The 19,201-nt window shown below is 37.7% G+C and overlaps 1 protein-coding gene and 1 pseudogene across 2 annotated transcripts in view; one reads left to right on the top strand and one right to left on the bottom strand.

The window, feature by feature from the left end:
• USP12 (ubiquitin specific peptidase 12) overlaps positions 1 to 19,201 on the top strand; it is a 161,379-nt gene that overhangs the window by 7,545 nt on the left and 134,633 nt on the right. Inside the window, exon 2 of one of the 2 annotated variants that reach the window (XM_045978535.1) lies at positions 1,262 to 1,393. The gene's annotated coding sequence lies outside the window, so the exon portion shown is untranslated. Of the gene's footprint in view, positions 1 to 480; positions 1,394 to 19,201 lie in introns of those variants that run through there. The other variant, XM_045978536.1, reaches the window with a different exon arrangement.
• Positions 7,952 to 9,375, bottom strand: LOC123925282 (annotated as a pseudogene).

Here is a 19,201-nt window from a genome sequence, read left to right as displayed (position 1 = left end):
TCATCTCCCTTGCTCTCCTCTACAGCTTCTTCTCTCATAGTCCAAGTGTTCTCACAGTCTGGTCTGTGGACCCCTGGGTGTCTCTGAGACCTTTGCAAGGGATGTGTGAGGTCAGAATTTATTTTCAGAATAGTGTGGAGACATAATTTGCCTTTGATACTACATTGACATTGCTCTGATAATGCAAAAGCAATAATGGGAAAAACAGCCTAGAGCTTTACTATGAATCAAGGCTGTGGAACTGGCCGTTATTGTACTTTTCACCACCACGCACTCTTAGGGTCAAAAAAAAAAAAAAAAAAAACGGGCGCCTGGGTGGCTCAGTGGATTAAGCCGCTGCCTTCGGCTCAGGTCATGATCTCAGGGTTCTGGGATCAAGCCCCGCATCGGGCTCTCTGCTCCGCGGGGAGCCTGCTTCCTCCTCTCTCTCTGCCTACTTGTGATCTCTCTCTCTGTCAAATAAATTAAAAAAAAAAAAAAAAAAGCCGGTTCCCTTAATAATATGCTAGATAAGGGCAGTAAAAATCATTAATTTTAATTGATCTTCATCCCTGAGTACACATCTTTTGAACAAATTGTGTGACATAAAATGGGAACCATGTATAAGACACTTTTGCTATAAAACCAGTATAACAGTTGTCTGGAGGGAAAGCATCTGTTCTGTTGTCTGAGTTGAAAACTGAATTCACCACCACTTTTTGCCACTGAACACTATTTTTACTTTCAAGAACAACAGATAAACTGTGTCTAGTCAGAGTTGCATGTTTGGCTGACATTTTCTGATCAGTGAACTTAACCAGACTCTTGCTACTCCCAGGGAAACAGCTGACAATAGTGCCAGCAAAAACTTGAGCTTTTGAGTAGAAAGTATCATTTTAGAAAACTTGTATCTACCACTGTGAGCCTGACAGCTCCCTCCAACTTAGATACCTTTCTGATTAGATCATTGGTGATGTGAACAAATAGAGTTGGTTTTATGTAATTAAATGTGTCAACATTTAGATTATCTGCCTGAGTGAGCCATATTTTCAGATGACCATTACATAATGTTACAAAGGAAGGAATGGGAAAAGACCATTTGCAGTGTAGAACCAAGAGATTTTAATGTGCCAGTGTGAAAATGTCACCGATAGCATTTCAGATTTCACACCGCAACTACTCTTTTAAAAAAATCTGCCATTTGTTGAGTGTTGGTGTAGTCTCTAATAAGATTAGCCGCAATTACGTGAAAAAGTTATGAAAATGTTCCTCCCTCTTATAGCATACCTGTGAGAGACTGGATTTTCTTCGTGTACTTCAAACAAATAACATATGACGGTAGATTCAGTGCAGAAGCAGACATGAGTGTCCAGCTGTTTTTGATTGAGCCAGACCTTGAGATCATCCCAAAAAGGTAACAAAATGCCACACTTCTCACCAACTGATGCAGTGAAAAAGAAATGCAATGAAAAAAGTCTACCGTGGGAAATATGGTTATTTGTCATAAAAAGATGTCATGTTATCATGTATGAGGCTTCTATTTTTAAATAAATTGATGAATATTCTTAGGAATTACTCATTTTAATTTCTAATATGGTAAATAGCGATAGACAAAAATTCTTATAAACAAAAAGTTCCGGGATGCCTGGGTGGCTCAGTGGGTTAAGCCTCTGCCTTCGGCTCAGGTCATGATCCCAGGGTCCTGGGATTGAGCCCCGCATCGGGCCCTCTGCTCCGCGAGGAGCCTGCTTCCTCCTCTCTCTCTGCCTGCCTCTCTGCCTGCTTGTGATCTCTGTCTGTCAAATAAATTTAAAAAAAAAAAATCTTAAACAAAAAGTTCCAGTTGGCCCCCATTCATTTTTAAGAGGTAGAGGGGTTCTAAGACCAAAAAGTTTACGAATACTGTTCTTGTCCCCTACTTCAGCAACTGCTGGGTGTGCCTTGACCCCCCTGAGGAGAGCCAGGGATGTCACCATAAGTTCTGGAACTCATCTCCATTCATAGCGAACTTTATTATACTACTAGGGTGGGTCCCAGGTCAAAATATGCAGGTTCCCATAGTCATCTTGCTTCTTCAGAGTTATTCCGGAACACCGACACATGGGGTTATTTCCATTTTACTTTGTGAATTCTGAACAAGCCATGGTACGATTTTGCTGACTTGCCTTGAGTGGCCGGTCTTCAATTTTTAATTTATCCCGTAATTAAACTGATTCTGCTTCCCTATTACTCTGTCATGTCCCCAGATTGCCAGTGCAACTGCTTATTAGCCAAACATGTCACATTTTGTGGAAAATCAGGTAGGGAACTAGCACTTGGCTGTGCTTGTTAAAATTCATCTTGGAAACACTTTAAAAAGAAACCCACAAAAGTTTTCTCGAAACCGTCTTTCTGGTTGTCAAATGAAATAGGTGAGCAATTAGGCTTCTGTCCTATGAGAGATTCCGAATTTTCTGCTGACTGGCATAGTGTCCTGTCTCAACCTCTGAGCTATTACTCAGGTACTTGGCTGTTCTCTGATGCAATAATAAGAATCTGCGGTTGAAGTATTTTAACTACTGTACTTGCTGACAAAAGACTAAAACATTTTTAGCCATTAGAAAAATTACTCTGGCTATGGTTTCATTTATGCCAGGAATTACTGAAAGAGGCTTTCGGGCGGGAAGGGGGACTGACAATAACTTTAACCATTATAATGAACCACAATGACATCAAAGTATTTTTGCAAAATAATTGATACAAATGCTTTCAAAGGTTCTAGCACTGGGATTTGTAGCTGAAACATAAAATTTTGTGAAGAACCTTTGTCAGACATTAGTTTACTGCTGCTAATTTGCACTCAGCTTTCAAGTGTTACGGACACAATCCATTGCCACCTATTCGAACTAGCTTTCAGGTTTCTGTAGTGCTTAAAGCTAGGTTTCAGGGGTATTTGGAAGCTGATTTATGTGCATGAAATTGATAAGGTTCAGTTGAAATCATTTGTTAAAATTCTACTTAATTTCAGTTGGTCCAGGGGAATACTGAAACTGCGGAGATGAGTGTGCTGACTTTTGCAGTCAATTTCAGAAAACTATAATGTAAGCTTCATAAAGGCAAGGACTTGGTCACTCTAGGCTTACCACTTTGCATCCAGTGCTTCGCTTGCAGTGTAGTAAAGGCTCAAAAAACATTTGGAGACAGGTGGAAAAGATAGAAATAGAAGGGAGCAACAAGCTGACCCAACTAAATCAGTGTTAATACGGGTAATTTTAATAACATGAATGGAATTTTAAGGAAATTATCATTTACAGTTGCAGAGTCTTGTAATAGAATGATTTGATATCTAGGATCCACTTGAAATTGACAATGAATCCAACTTAGTCTGCTGCCCAGCTGACTGGTTTCCTCAAGCCATGCTCAGGGCATTTGTTCACTCATTCATGGAGTATACATTCATTGAGCACCTATTGTGTGGCAATGTTGATCTAGGGCTGGAGATACATGGGAATAAAACAGACAAAATCCCTGTGCTCTTGAAGTTTACATTCTAATAGGAGAAAGATAATGAGGAGTACCCTATGTATAGTATTATGTTATTACATATACATTATGGCAGATGGAGAGAGGTGCTATGGAGAAAAAAAATCAAGCAGGAAAGAGGAAATGAGATGTTACAACTTAAAATAGAATGATTAGAGAAGACCTCACTGAGAAGGGTATTTGCCCAAAGATCTGAAGAATACGAGGAAGGGAGTTATGCAGGTATCTGAGAGAAGAGTGTGTCAAGCAGAAAGAATAGCAAGTGCAAAGATCCTGTGGACAGTGTGTCAGACATGTTTAAGCAACCTTGGGTCAGGGGTGTTTGACTGAACAGAAGGTAACTGGAAGGAGAAACAGACAATTCAAAAAATGATAGAGACTTCATTACCCCATCTCAATAGTGGGTAGAACAACCAGACAAAATTAGCAAGCATTCAGAATATTTAATACTATCAGTCAATTAGACCTAACTGACATCTATAGAACATTCAAACAATAATAGCAAAATAGACATCTTCTTGAGTACACATAGAACATTATCCAGGATAGACCACATACTAGGCCATAAAACAAGGTTCAAAAATTTTAAATAATTGAAATCATGCAAAGTATGTTCTCAGTCCACGAAGAACACAAGGGAAATTCTGGAAATCATAATCATGTGGAAATTAAATAACACACCCAGAGTTACCAATTGGTCAAAAAAGAAATCACAACAGAAATTAGAAAATATTTTGAAATGAATGAAAATGAAATATTACAAAACGTATGAGATACCATGAAAGAGTGCTTATAGAGAGACTTATAGCTTGAATTCTTTTTTTAAAATATTGAGGTATAATTGACTTGTAACATTATGTTAGCTTCAGGTGCACAACATTATGATTCAATCTTTGTATATATTGTGAAATGATCACAAACAGTCTAGTTAACATCTGTCACCATACAGCTTTAAAGATTTTGAAACACAGGACGCCAAAATGAGAAATTACTATGATTGTATGTAATACAATACAATACAATACTTTTTATCTAATAAAAAGTAAACTTTGCTCTAATTGACATTTGACTGGAAGCTGGGAGAGAAAAAAAGCCTCAAATGCTAGAAACTTCCATTTGCTCATGCCTTCCTCTGTAGTATGCACCCCGTTCTCCATTCTCACTCTTTATACAAACCAGAAGTAAGACAACTTACAAAAATTGTGAAGTCCTTTCTTTATAAAATTCTCTGTGGTGTGACATATTTACTCATTAATCTTTTACCAAGCCTTTGATTATGTGCCTGCTTGATACTGGGACCCATTCCTGAGAGGGGAACAAAGTCTATGTCTTTAGGGAAATGAGGTATTCTCCAGGGAAACAGATACTAAACTAGTCATTAGATTATTTAACAATAATCTTTTTTGGTACCATGAATGACCAGCCGAGACTATGAGAACATCAGTAACACATGATCCTTGTCTGGGAGATCAGGGAGGTCTTGCTAGAGGAGGCTGCATCAAGCTCTAGGAATAGGTGAGAGAACATTCTTGGGACACATGTACTCAAACACATTTTGAATTATTACCGATGTACATGATTATGTCCCTACCCTTGAGAAGTATATTTTATCAGAGGCTACAAAACTGTGAACAAATTATTTTCACTCAGTAATACATGATCTAGCAAAAGGATCTACACATTTCTAGGGCTAGGTAGATATTTAAGAATTTGCTATATAAATAACAAATGTTGAATTTTTCAGCAAGGTGATATTTTTCCAGCTTGCTAATTGTTTTTTATTGTGTGTTCGTATGTTTAACAATTTGTAAAATGGGTACATATTCTTATTTCTGATGTGTACGTGGATATGTATTTCATCATGTTGAAAATGAAATACAGAACCACAAATTAAAGGAAAACCACCTCAACCCTCTGGCCTAAGTCCAAGATCAGTGGGAAAGTGCTCCTTAGGCCACTAGACTTCTAGACCCATCAACTGTGATGGGAGGCAGAGCTCTGTGTGTGAAGTTATACCACAGCTGTAGCTCCTGAGAGAACAATCTGGGTGGAACGAAGGGGACGTGCTCTCAGAAGGAGGAGGCAATCCTAGGAACAATCACACAGGAATCTCTTCTGGGATTACTGAGAGACTAGGAGTCAGTGATGAATGAGGGACTCGTGTTGGACATTTTATGTGAGATAAATGGAGAAAAGAAGGTCAGGAGATTTCCCTGAGAAGGTGAGGAAACATGAGAAACTTTGGACACACTGGGACATCACCCAAATGTTCTGCCTCATTTACTTTCAAAAACTTCAGTGAAAAACAGATGAAACAATGGCAAGATGTTACTATTAAAACGAGGCAATGCATAGAGGTGGTCATTATTCTAGTCCTTCTGTATGCTCGAAAATTTTTCATTAAAAAAAAGGAAAAAGAATCAGATTCCAAAGTGGATCTCGAAAAAGAAGTAAGCAGCTTATGAGGGAAAGATTAGTCAGCAGTTGGAGCCATTATAGACTTTAGAAGCCATTTTAAAAATTATCAAAATAATGTGTCTGACAATAAGGTAAATAAAAAAGGTAAACACCCTCCTTAACGCACAAAAAGAGAAAAGGAAAAAGAAAAAGAAATGAAGTACTGATCCATGCTTCATCATGAATGAACTTCAGAAACTTTATGCTAAGTGAAAGAAGACCAACGCAGAAGGCCCTGTATTGTATGAGTCCATTCATATGAGATGTCCAGAATAGCTAAATCCAGAGACAGAAAGCATAAAAAGGATTTTCAGGGGCCACTTAACTAGTCCAGGGTTTCCTTTTGTGTTGATGCGGTGCTCTGGAAGTAGATAGTGGTGATGGTCGTACAACACCCCAAATACACTAAATGCAGCTGAATTGTACATTTAAAGTGTTGTTGTTGTTGTTGTTGTTGTTTTTGACAGAGAGAGAGATCACAAGTAGGCAAAGAGGCAGGCAGAGAGAGAGGAGGAAGCAGGCTCCCGATCATGACCTAAGCCCAAGGCAGAGGCTTTAACCCACTGAGCCACTGAATTGTACATTTAAATAAACATTGTACTTTTTTAGAGGTGATGGTCATACAACACCCTGAATACACTAAATGCAGCCGAATTGTACATTTAAATAAACACTGTACCTTTAAAAGCTGTTACTCTCAAAAGTTATATATTCATTCTAACAACATTGCCATTCTTTTTTTTTTTTTTTTTAAGACTTTCTGTATTTATTTGACAGAGAGACAGTGAGAGACGGAACACAAGCAGAGGGAGTGCGAGAGGGAGAAGCAGGCTTCCCGAAGCTGAGCAGGGAGCCAAATGCAATGCGGGGCTTGATCCCAGGACCCTGGGATCACGACCTGAGCCTAAGGCAAATGCTGAATGACTGAGACACCCAGGCGTCCTCAGCGTTGTCATTCTTGAAATATTTTTGAGGCTATTTTTTCAAGACGATTCTAAGGTATAAATTTTTTATGATGGTGAAGTATACACAACATGAAATTTACCATTTTAAGCATTTGTAGGAGCACAGTTCGGTGGCATTAAGTACATTTACAGTGTTGGGCAACCGTCACCACCGTCCATCTCCAGCATGTTGTCATTCTGCAAAACTGAAACTCTGTCCCCATTGAAACTTCCCGTTTCCTCCCTCCCCCCAGCCTTTGCCAGCCACCATTCTGCTCTCTGTCTCTGTGAATTTGACTCTTCCCGGTGCCTGATACAAATAGGATCGTACAATTTTTGTCCTTTTGTGATCTGGCTTATTTCACTTAGCACGATGTTTTCAAGGTCTATGCATGCTGCCGCCGATGTAAGAATTTCAGTTCTTTTCATGGCTGAGTAATACCCCGTTGTATGGATATACCATTTTTGTTTATCCATTCATTAGCAGATGGACATTGGGGTTGCTCCCACCTTTTTGACTCATAAATATTGTGGCAATTCACATTGACATATGAGGGTCTGTTCAAGTTCCTGTTTTCAGTTCTTTTGGAATTCCACGTAGTGGAGTTGCTGGGGTTTTTGTTACTTCTTTGTTTAATTTTTGGGGGTACCGCCAAACTGTTTTCCACAACAGCTGTGTCATTTTATGCTCTCACCAGCAATGTTTTTTTATATCCTGGCCAACAATTATTTGCCATTTTTTTCTTGGTAGATCCATGCTAAAGATATAAAATGGTATCTCATTGTGGTTTTGGTTTGCATTTCCCTAACGAGTGATGCTGTGGAGATCTTCCCATGGTTTAATTGGTCATGGATATGTATCTTAGTTGGAGAAATGTCTATTCAAGTCCTTCGTGTTTTTTTAATTTGGGTTGTTAGTCTTTTCGTTGTTGGGTGGTAAGTGTTCACATACTTTGGATATATATGATTTGAAAATATTTTCTCCCTTTCCATCCATGGGTGTCCTTTCACTTTCTTTCTTTCTTTTTTTCCCTTTAAGGAAAGGTGTATGTATCGCCAGAGCAGAAATGGGAAAATTATAAGTGTGTGCAAAGCCTCGTTTCCTGAAATGGATCCGCATTTCATGTTCTTTTTAATCCTGCTAACTGCTGCAATGTTACTCCTGCGTTTTCAAAATCCAGCCAACATGGATACCTCTGCTACTGTTTTGACCTTCGTGGCTGCTTCCTCTTTCAGGCAAGCTTTCTTCTCCAAGTTCAGTCTTGTTAAAGACTCGTTTCCTTTGATGACCTGCCTTCTTGCCCTCAGTAACCACCAAGATGCTTCTTGCCACAGGGCAATCATTACATAGCTCATCTTCCCCCAGATCTTGTTCTTGGCAGCATCAGCCGTCTTGAACGAGATAGCCGCTGGGATCTCATCTTCCTTTTTGAAGTGACCTGGCGATATCAGGATCTTCCTCTCCCAACTTGTAGGTTTGTGTAATGGCACTCTGCAGCTCTAAGTGTAGGGTGGAGCTTTTGGTCTTTTTTGTGGTTTGGTGCATAATCCATTTATTGTTTTCAAATCAAGATTTCTGGTAAATCTTAGAGATGAGGAAACATCTCTTTCATATAAACTGAAATAACTTCCCACCAGTCTGTGCAGGCCGCACAAGGCCCCCATGGCCGCCTACTCCACCCGACCTGCCAGTGCCTCGTGGGAGGTGACAGTGCGGGCATGGTCAATGTCACCAAATGCCACCTGTCTTTTCACTTTCTTAATAGTATTTTTAGATGCAAAAAAGTTTAATTTAAAAAAAAGTTTAATTTTGATGTGGTCCAATTTATCTATTTTTTTCTTTTGTTGCTTGTGCCTTTTGTTTTGTATCTAAGAAACCATTGCCAAATCCAAGGTCACAAAGATTTGCCTTTATGCTTTCTAATACTTGTATAGTTTTAGCTCTTACACTGAGGATTTCAATACATTTTGTGATAATTTTGCATATGGTATAAGTAAGGTAAGAATCCATTTCATTTTTTTACATATAGCTGTCTAATTGTTCAAGCACTATTTGTTGAAGAGAGATTTTGTTCCCAACTATATGATCTTGGCATTCATGTCAAAAGTCAGTTGACAGAGATATTTAGGCTTATTTTTGGATGTTCAGTTCTATTCCATTGATGCATATGTTTATCCTTATACCAACACCACAATGTTTTGATCACTGTGGCTTTGCATTATGTTTTGAAGCAGAAAAATCTGAGTCTTTCAACTTTGACCTTATTTTTAATGATTATTTTGGGTATTAGAGTCCCTCGAAATTTCCTAAAGATTTTAGGATCAACTTGTCAGTTTCTGGAGAAAAAGGCAGTTGGAATTTTGATAAGGATCATACTGCATTTGTAGATCCCTTTGAGAATTTTTGCCATATTAACAATGTCAAATCTTCCAGTCCATGAACACAAGATGGCTTTCTATTTATTCAGGTCTGCTTTTATTTCTTTTTTTTTTTTTTTTTTGCTTTTATTTCTTTCAAGAATGTTTTGTAGTTTTGTGGCATGCAAATCCTGAACCTCCATGATTAAATTTATTTCTAAATATTTTATTCTTTTTGATGGTTTTATGAATGAAATTATCTCCTTACTTTGTCTTTTAGGATTGTTCATTCCTGGCACCTAGAAATACATCTAACTTGTATGTTGGTACGGAATCCCATAACTTTGCTGAAGTCATTCATTAGCTTGAAACGTTTTTGTGTGGATTCTTTTTTTTTTTTTTTTTTTTTATTTGACAGAGAGAAACCACAACTAGGCAGAGAGGCAGGCAGAGAGAGAGGAGGAAGCAGGCTCCCCGCCGAGCAGAGAGCCCGACGCGGGACTCGATCCCAGGACCGCGAGATCATGACCCGAGCCGAAGGCAGAAGCCCAAACCACTGAGCCACCCAGGCGCCCCTTGTGTGGATTCTTTATGAGATACTATATAAAAGATGATGTCATCTACAAGTAGTTTTACTTGCCCCTTTCCTATTTGGACGCCTTTATTTCTTTTCCTTGTCACATTCCTTTGGCTAAGACTTTTAGTGCAATGTTGAGTAGAAGATGGGGAAAGTGGGCAATTTTGTCTTGCTCCTGATCACAGGGGGAATCTTTTCAGACTTTCACCACTGTGTATAATGTTAGCTGAGGGTTTTCTAAAATGTCCTTTACTGTGTTGAGGAAGTTGTCTTCTATTTCTACTTTCATGAGTGCTTTTATCATGAAAGTGTGCTGAATAGTGTTGAATACTTTTTGTTTGTCAGTTGAGATAATCATGAAGTTTTTTTCCCTCTTTATTCTATTTATGTGCTGTATTTTATTGATTCATTTTCAAATGTTGAACCACTCTTGAAATCCTGGGATGAATGAAATCCAGGACTCTGTTTGGATTCGGTTTTCTAGTAGTTTGTTGAGTTTTTGAATCTATATTCATAAAGGGTACTGGTCTGTAGTTTCCTTTTCTTGTGATATCCCTGTTTGGCTTTGGTATTAAGGTAATGCTACCTGATAAAAAGGATAAGCAAGTGTTCTGTACGATTTTTTGGAATACTTTGGGAAGGATTGGTGTTAATTCTTTTTAAATGTTTGGTAGAATTCATTAATTAAAAAAAAAATGTTTGGTAGAATTCAGCAGTGAAACAAGCCATCTGTTCCTGGCCTTTTCTTTTTGGGAAACCTTAAATACTGATCAAATCTCTTTACTTGTTATAGATTTGTTAAGATTTTCTATTTCTTCTTGAGTCAGTTTTGGTAGTTTCATCTGGGTTCTCTACTTTGCTAGAGTCTGATTGTTCATAATATTTTTTTAGTAGTTTCAGAGGCAGAATTTAGTGATTCATCAGTTGCATATAATACCCAGTGCTCATTACATCAAGTGCTCTCCTTAATGCCCATCACCCAGTTGCCCCATCCCCCACCCTCCTCCCCTCCAGCAACCCTCAGTTTGCTTCTTGGAGTTCAGAGTCCCTTATGGTTTGCCTCTCTCTCAGTTTTCATCTTACTTTATTTTTCCTTCCCTTCCCCTATCCTCATTTGTTTTGTTTCTTAAATTCCAAATATGAGTGAAATCATATGGTATTTGTCTTTCTCTGACTGATTTATTTCACTTAGCATAAAACCCTCTAGTTCTATCTAGGTTTTTGCAACTGGCAAGGTTTCATTCTTTTTGATGGCTGAGTAATATTCCATCATATATATATCTCTATCTCACATCTTTTTTATCCACTTATCTTTTGATGGATGTCTGGGCTCTTTCCATAGTTTGGCTATTATGGGCATTGCTGCTGTAAACATTGGGGTGCAGGTGCCCCTTTGAATCTCTATGTTGGTATCCTTTGGATTAATACCCAGGTGTACAATTGCTGAGTCCTAGGGTAGCTCTATTTTTAACTTTTTGAGGAACCTCCATACTGTTTCCCAGAGTGGCTGTTCATAGTATTTTCTAATCCTTTTTATTCCTGCAGTGTCGGCAGTTAGGTCCCCACTTTCATTTCTGATTTTAGTAATCTGCGTCTGCTGTCTATTTCTCTTGGTCTTCTGGCTTAAAAATTGTCAGTTTTGTTGAACTGTTTTCAAAGAACTAGGCTTTGGTTTCCTTGATTCTTCCTGTTGTTTTTCTATTTTCTATTTGGTTTATCTCCACTCTAATCATTATTATTTCCTTGCTCCTTCCAGCTTTTTTTTTTTGTTGACAGATGTCACAAGTAGGCAGAGAGGCAGGCAGAGAAAGAGGCTCCGCCCAACGCGGGGCTCGATCCCAGCACCCTGGGATCATGACCTGAGCTGAAGGCAGAGGCTTTAACCCACTGAGCCACCCAGGCGCCCCTCTCCTTCCAGCTTTAGATTTAGTTTGCTTTTATTTACCTAGTTTCTTAAGGTGTGCAATTAGGTTATTGATTTGAGAACTTTTTTCGTTTTTTAACATAGGCATTCGCAGCTATACATTCCCCTCTGGGTGCTGATTAATTCATTCCATAAATTTGGGGTATATTGTGTTGTCATTTTCATTTGTCTCAAAGTCATTTCTAATTTGTCTCGTGATTTCTTCTTTGACCCAATTGTTGTTTCATGTAATTTTAAAATTTCCAGATTTTCTTCTGTTATTGATTTTAAGTTTTATTCTATTATGATCAGATGAGATACTTTGATTTTAATCTTTTAAAATTTATTAAGACTTCTTTTGTGGCTTAACATATAGTCTACTCTGGAGAATTTTTTATGTACACTTGAGAAGAATGTGTATTCTACTGTTTTTGAATGGAGTGTTCTATGTATGTCGGTTGTTCTGGCTGGCTTATAGCATTGTTCAAGTCTTCTATTTCATTGATGATCTTTTGTCTAGTTGTTCTATCCATTATTGAAAATGGTATATTGAAATCTCCAACTATTATTATGGCACTCTCTATTTCTCCATTTAATTTTGTCTGTTTTTTTGCTTCATATGTCTTGTGGCTCTTTTATTAGGCATTTTTATTCGGTGCTTCATATGCTTTGGAGATATTTTATTAGGATTTATATCTGGAGGTCCTTGTACATTTTTTAGCTTTTGTATTGGGAATCTTTTATTAGATATAATTGTTATATCTTCTTGATGGCTTGATGCTTTTATAAATATATAATGTCTGTTTTTCTTTTGTAATAATCTTTTTTTAAAATTCTACTTTATTTGATATTAGTATAGCTACCCAACCTTCTTTTGATTATGATTTACATGGCATCTTTTTCCATCTTTTCATTTTCAACCTATTTGAGTCTTTAGATCCAAAATGAGTCTCTTGTAGAGACTACATAGCTGAATCATTTTAAAATTTAATTAATTAATTATGTCAATGTCTGTCTTATTAGAGAGTTTAATACATTTCATTTAATGTGATTATTGATAAGAAAGTACTTACTCTGGCCATTTTGCTATTTGCTTTCTATATGTCTAATACCATTTTTGCTCCTCAATGCCTTATTCATGCTTTCTTTTGTGTTTAACGTTTTCATATTGCACTGTTTTGTTTCTCTTCTCATTTTTTCACTTATATACATTTTAGTTATTTTCCTAGTGATTACCCTGGCTGTTAATTGTTAACAATTACTGTTATTTATAAGAATCTGGTTTGAATATATGCTAAGTTAGTTTCAGTAACTTCACTCCTGGGGTGCCTGGGTGATGTAGTTGGTTGAGAGTCATACTCTTGGTTTTGGCTCAGGTTGTGCTCTCAGAGTCATGAGATCGGACCCCATGTCAGGTCGCATATGGAGACTGCTTGAGATTCTCCTTTACTCTCTGTTGCTCCTGCTCATGCTCTCTCTCTGTCTAAAATTAGTAAATACATCTTAAAAAACAACTTTGCTCCTATGTAACTACATATATGTTATGTCCCCCTTTTATGTCGCTATTGTCACAAATGATATCTTTCTATATTATGCGTGGATCAAAATAGATAAACAACTATTTTTATGCATGTGTCTTTTATCATATATGAAAAAGAAAAACCAAGAAGTTACAAACCAAAAATAAAATAATGCTGGCTTTTGTATATATGTGTATAGTTACCTTTACTGGTGTTCTTTACATCTTTATAAGGCTGCAGGTTACTGTGTATTGTCCTTTTATTTTAGCCTAAAAGACTCACTTTAGCATTTCTTGTAGAGCTGGTCTACTACTGACAAATTTCCTCAGTTTTTGTTGATCTGGGAATGTCTTAATTTCTATTTATTCTATTTATTTATTTATTTATTTATTCTTTTTGAAGAATGGTTTTGTCAAATATAGAACTCTTGGTTGACAGTTTTTCTCTTTCAGTACTTTAAGTTTGTCATCCATTGCCTCTGGCCTCCATAGTTTCTTCATGAGAAATCAGCTGTTAATTTTATTGATAATCCCTTGTACCTGAGGAGTTGTCTCCCTCTTCCTGCTTTCTTAGTCCTGGGCTTTTGATAACTTGGTTATGATAGGTCTTAGTATGTATCTCTTGGATTTTATGTTACTTGGAGTTCACTGAGCTTCTTGGGTGAGAGCTTCATGTCTCTCATCAAATTTGGGAGTCTTGGCCATTATTTCCTCAGATTTTCTTTCTGATCCTTTCTCTTTCTTCTTAGCTTCTGGGGATACCTATTCTGTGTATATTGGTATGTTCGATGGTATTCTACAGGTCTCATGGACTCTGTCCATTTTTTCATTCTTTTTTCCTTATGCTCCTCAGGCTGGATAATCTCATATTTACTGGTTCTTTCTTCTGCCTACTCAGATCTGCTTTTGAAACTCTGTAGTCAGTTTTTCATTTCAGTAATTGCACTCTTCAACTGCAGAATTTTTTTTTAAATTTCTGTGTCTTTATTAATATTTTCCATTTGGTGAGACATCATCCTCCTAGTTCCCCCCCCTCAATGGTTTCTTTAGCCATTTGAGCATATTTAAGACAGTTCATTTAAATTCTGTAAAATCCAATGTCTGGGCTTCCTCAAGAACCATTAATTTCTTTCTTCCTATGAATGGTTCTTTCTTTCTTTTGCATGTAATTTTATAATCTTTCATTGAAAACTCGATATTTGGAATGTTATAATGTGGCAAGTTTAGAAATCACTCCCCCCTCCATGATATGAATACCATCAAGCATACCAATATACACAGAATCCCCAGAATCCCCAGAAGGTAAAAAGAAAGAGAAAGGATCAGAAAGAACATTTGAAGAAATAAGGGCCAAGACTCCCAAATTTGATGGGAGGAATGAGGCTCTCACCCAAGAAGCTCAGCGAACTCCCAAGTAATATAAAATCTGAGAGATACACACTAAGACATAACTGAGCTGTTACTGTTTGTTGTGACTATTGTTGCTTGTTTTTTAAAATGACTTTTCTGGGGGCGCCTGGGTGGCCCAATGGGTTGAAGCCTCTGCCTTTGGCTTAGGTCATGATCCCAGGGTCCTGGGATTGAGCCCTGCATCTAGCTCTCTGCCCAGCAGGGAGCCTGCTTCCCTTCCTTTCTCTCTGCCTGCCTCTCTGCCTACTTGTGATCTCTGTCAAATAAATAAATAAAATCTTTTTTAAAAAATGACTTTTCTGAACTAATTTTTAAACGATATTTTTTGTTCTGTGTGGCCACTTATGTTTCTATTCCATTAGCTTACTAGTGAGCTAGTGATTAGGCAAAGATTTCTTTTAATGCCTGGAGCCAAACAACAACAACACTAAAAACTCTTTTTAGTCTTTTCAGAACCCTATGCTATAATGTATGCATATAGCTTCTGTCTAAGGTGCCTTGACGCCTTGGTGATACAGACTGACAAAAGGCTTGTCACACTCAAAGTACTTTCAGTTCTCCTGGAATAAGTAAATCCAGGAAAATCTGGTAGCGGGACACTTGGTGAGCCTTTTCAGAGAGTTGGAGTACAGAATACAGCACTGAACAAGGGTCTTACAATGGCAAACTTCTATGTGAGCGTAACAGAAAACTCAGAAAAGAATCCATCTCTTCCTTTTACTCAACTATTTTTGAAGACCTCTGCTTGATATCTTGGAAACAACTTATGCTTCACCTGCCTATAGCATTTGGTGAGAAAGAATCAGGATGGGCTATTCATTTGTCCTCAGTGTCTTGACATTTTTCAGATACAGAAGATCCAAGTCAACATGGCCCTTGGGAGGCTGGTGACTGAGACCAGGGTGCTCGTGCCTGTGATAAGCATTTGATGCTATATGCTCAAATTTTATGGGGTTATGATTTTGGATCCACTAACCACCAGTTGTCTCACATTCTCTGAGACATGTGGGGTGTCAGATGTTGGGGTGGGATAGAAATGGGATACGGGTGTTTGCTTGGAGTCTGCCCATTGCCAAGGAACATTCCCTGTGTCTTCAGAGCTTGGATTCCGAGTTGTGAGCCTCAGAGGAGGATATGAAGATGTGTTATCTAAACCTAGCACCATTCTCCACATGAACCTAAACTTGCAGAAGGTGGACATGCTCTAGGTTTGACCTAAAAGCCAACTCATTTTGTGATGTCCCTGACGATTTCCATCTCTACACATTCAAAAATATGTCTACCGTAGGGCCTCTGCATCAACCTTGTGTCCTAGGACCCCAGGCAAGGGTGAGAATGTGAAGATCTGTCCCAAGGGAGCCACAAATATTGCAGTTTGGCCACAGCCATCCTAAGAAGACAAGTAAACTCTGTCCAAATGGGAGAAAACTGCTGAGTCATATAGGCCCAAGATCTTTCATTATTACAGGTGTTTATAAGGTTGAAAATACTGTTTATTTTTTGTTGTTTTTTTTTTTCCCTACTGAGAAGGAAGGCTTCAGATTTTAAAAAAATTGCTAAAATCAGTCATTAATTTAATGACTGATTTAATTCTAACTGCAAGGTTTTGCTTAGGTTCAGACAGAACAAAAAGCATTACAAGTGTGGTTTTGTTTCCTCTTACATGTTTTTGAGAGAACATATCCATGGATTGCTGCTTTAGGAGGAAGCCAAGAGCTCATTTGTGGATAGTATCCAGGATGAGTCTGTGTAAAATGCCAATGAAAATACTCCCAGTCAAAACATGAGGTGTGTGGGTGAGCTGTGAACAAAGAAAACGTCATCACACTGAAAGCTTGAAGTACCAAGCAAGAAGATGACCAAGAAGCAAATGAAGCATCCAACTGAACAATGCCAAGGAGGGCTCAGAGACACAGTTTTAAAAGGGAAAGTATTTGCAAAGAAAACAGAGAAATCAGACTTCAGAAGGATTGGCTCCCCAAATAGAGGACCAAGTAAACATTTGATCACATAAACCACAGAGTTATCAAGGTTTGCAAGTTTATACTAGTGTGCTAATGCTGGCCATAGACAACTTCCTTACATGACTGTAGTCATAAAGACCAAGGCGTATTCTCAGATATCAACATAGCAAAATCACAAGTAGAATTGCTTTTGTTTGGAAACCAGGTTTACAGGATATTCAATATTTTAATTGCTTGATGGTCCAAGCCAGTTGGGGTGGCCTTGTTATTTTTATTTCAGAAGGCAAAGTACTTTACTTTTTTCCCAATTGCTGTCTATGAAATGCTCAGTTATGTTGGAAATAGCGTAATGTGTCAGTGTTGCCTTCCTGCATCCCTCCTTTGGTCAAGTTTGTGCCATTAAGATGTAGATTTGACAGAAGAGTTGGCTTGTAGTTGTTGTTTTTAAATTCAGTATCATTAATTGGTTGTTTTGTGTTATTTGGTGCAATTACATAGGAGTTACTAGAGTTGTTGTTTTCATAGAAAGTCCTTTTAATGGTTATCAAAACTGCAGTCATATAACATGGAGGCCTAAAAGTACACCTTTTGAGGGTATTTTGTTCAGTGCTTAGGGTTTATGTTCAGAAGTATTTTATTGCCCTCATCAGATCTGTTGGGATTGAGAACTGGGAAACTACTTCACTCTACCAGGTCAAGCTGAAGTAACTACGATGGTAAGGGTACCCATGTTGGTTTCTGCTTTTGGCCTGCAAGGAAGTGAGACTCAAAATATGTATAAGAGGAGGATATCATAAGCCATAGAGTAGACACCAGGCAAGTTTTCCTGGGAGACATTTGTGGCTTTCTTTTCCACATGTGAATAGTCCTTAAGAGTGGGCATTTGACACTGAATTCCAGAAGGATTAAATATTTAAATGTATAAAGTCTTCTAGAAATAGAAGACTATCTTTTTTATCTTTGTGTAAGGACAAATAGTTAAGACGAAAGAAGTTCTAATCAGAAAGATAGACACCTCTGACCTTATTAAAATGGAGAACTTCTGTTCATTAAGAGACACCAAAAGGAAGGGCAAAAACAAATTACAAACTGGGAGAAGATAGTTGCGATGCCTGTGGCTGAGGAAGATGGTAGTATTCAGATTAATCCTATAAAACAAACAGAAAAAGACAACCAATGCAGGAACTGTCCAAACAGAGATTTCACAGGGAGAAGAAATACAAAATGTGAATAAACATGAAAAATTACTCAACTTCTTTAGTAATGAAGGAAATACAAATCCATACTGTAATGATATAGCAGATAAAACCCACTAAAGGGGCTAAAGTTAAGAAGTCGTATAATCACAAGTCTCAAAGATGAATAGAAACTCATACACTGCTGATGGGACGATAAATATACCCACCCACTTTGGACACAATTTGGTAATATATTGGTAGTTGAATACTCACATACCCTATAATCCAGCAATTCCACCAGTACACATGACTTTTGCTTGTGTGCATAGGGAGACTCCATAAGGACATCCATGGCAAGAGTAAAATATCATATTTCTACCTTCCTTTCTGAAAACATTGGATAGATGCAGACTGCTAAAGTTACCTAGAAGGTTCCTTCTGCATAATAACTCAGGGAAGTGCTTGAGAATGAACAAAGAAGATGTTCATAAACTACCCATTCTTTTTTTATTCTGGATAATTTTAAATATCATCCGACTGGCAAGTCACCTCCAATAAAATATAAACTGAAAATAGATGTTTCTTCTTCCTTGTCTAGACTATTTAATTTTGTTCTCCTGTGCTATTGTCTAGTTCCAAAAGCAGCAGCTTAGTGTGAAATTTGTGGGAAGGATGCTATTCAGAGTTAACTTCATTATATAGTAGGTAACCCAGTGAAAATCCAGTAGAAAGAATGTAGATATTTCTAGAAGATGCTAGAAACGTGAAGAATTCATAGATATAATTTCTCTAAAATAGAACATTCAATCATTAGAGTTGGAAATTGAATAAATGAATGGATGATTGAATGAATGATTCATTCAAGATGCATCATCGGTGCATTGGAAATAATAGACTATGTCACTTGGTCCTAAAAATATTCCTCTAAGGAATTGTTAAGAATATATGGGAGACTTTTAAAAAATAATACCCAAGCTCTAGTTAAATTGAATCAGAATCTCTAGAAGGACTTAGCCATTAGTACTTCTTAAAAGCCCCCAGATAATTCTAAACTGTAACACTTCTGTGCACCACAAAGCCATGGCCTGTGCTCCAAGTGGGGTCCAAAGACAACGTCACCTGGAATGTGGTTAGAATTTAGAATGTTGGCCTTGACCCAGACCTGTTGGATCAGCGTTTGACCAAGTCCCCAGGTGATGCGTAACGTCGCTTGAGAAGCTCTGGGTAGTCAGAATTGCTTTCCTTCCTGCATGCCATTTTTCCATATCTTTGATCAGGAAGATTGGGAGAAAGGTCTTTCTTTTTAAGATTCTTATTCCCACTTTAATCCGGAAGCAGCTGGAATTACCATTTTGGTATTTAGTACCAAATACTAGACTTGGTAAATCTG

This window comes from Meles meles, chromosome 14, assembly GCF_922984935.1.
Source record: "Meles meles chromosome 14, mMelMel3.1 paternal haplotype, whole genome shotgun sequence".
Lineage (NCBI taxonomy): Eukaryota > Metazoa > Chordata > Mammalia > Carnivora > Mustelidae > Meles > Meles meles.
The sequence above is the reverse complement of the archived record's forward strand: the minus strand, read 5'-3'. Positions and strand labels throughout refer to the sequence as shown.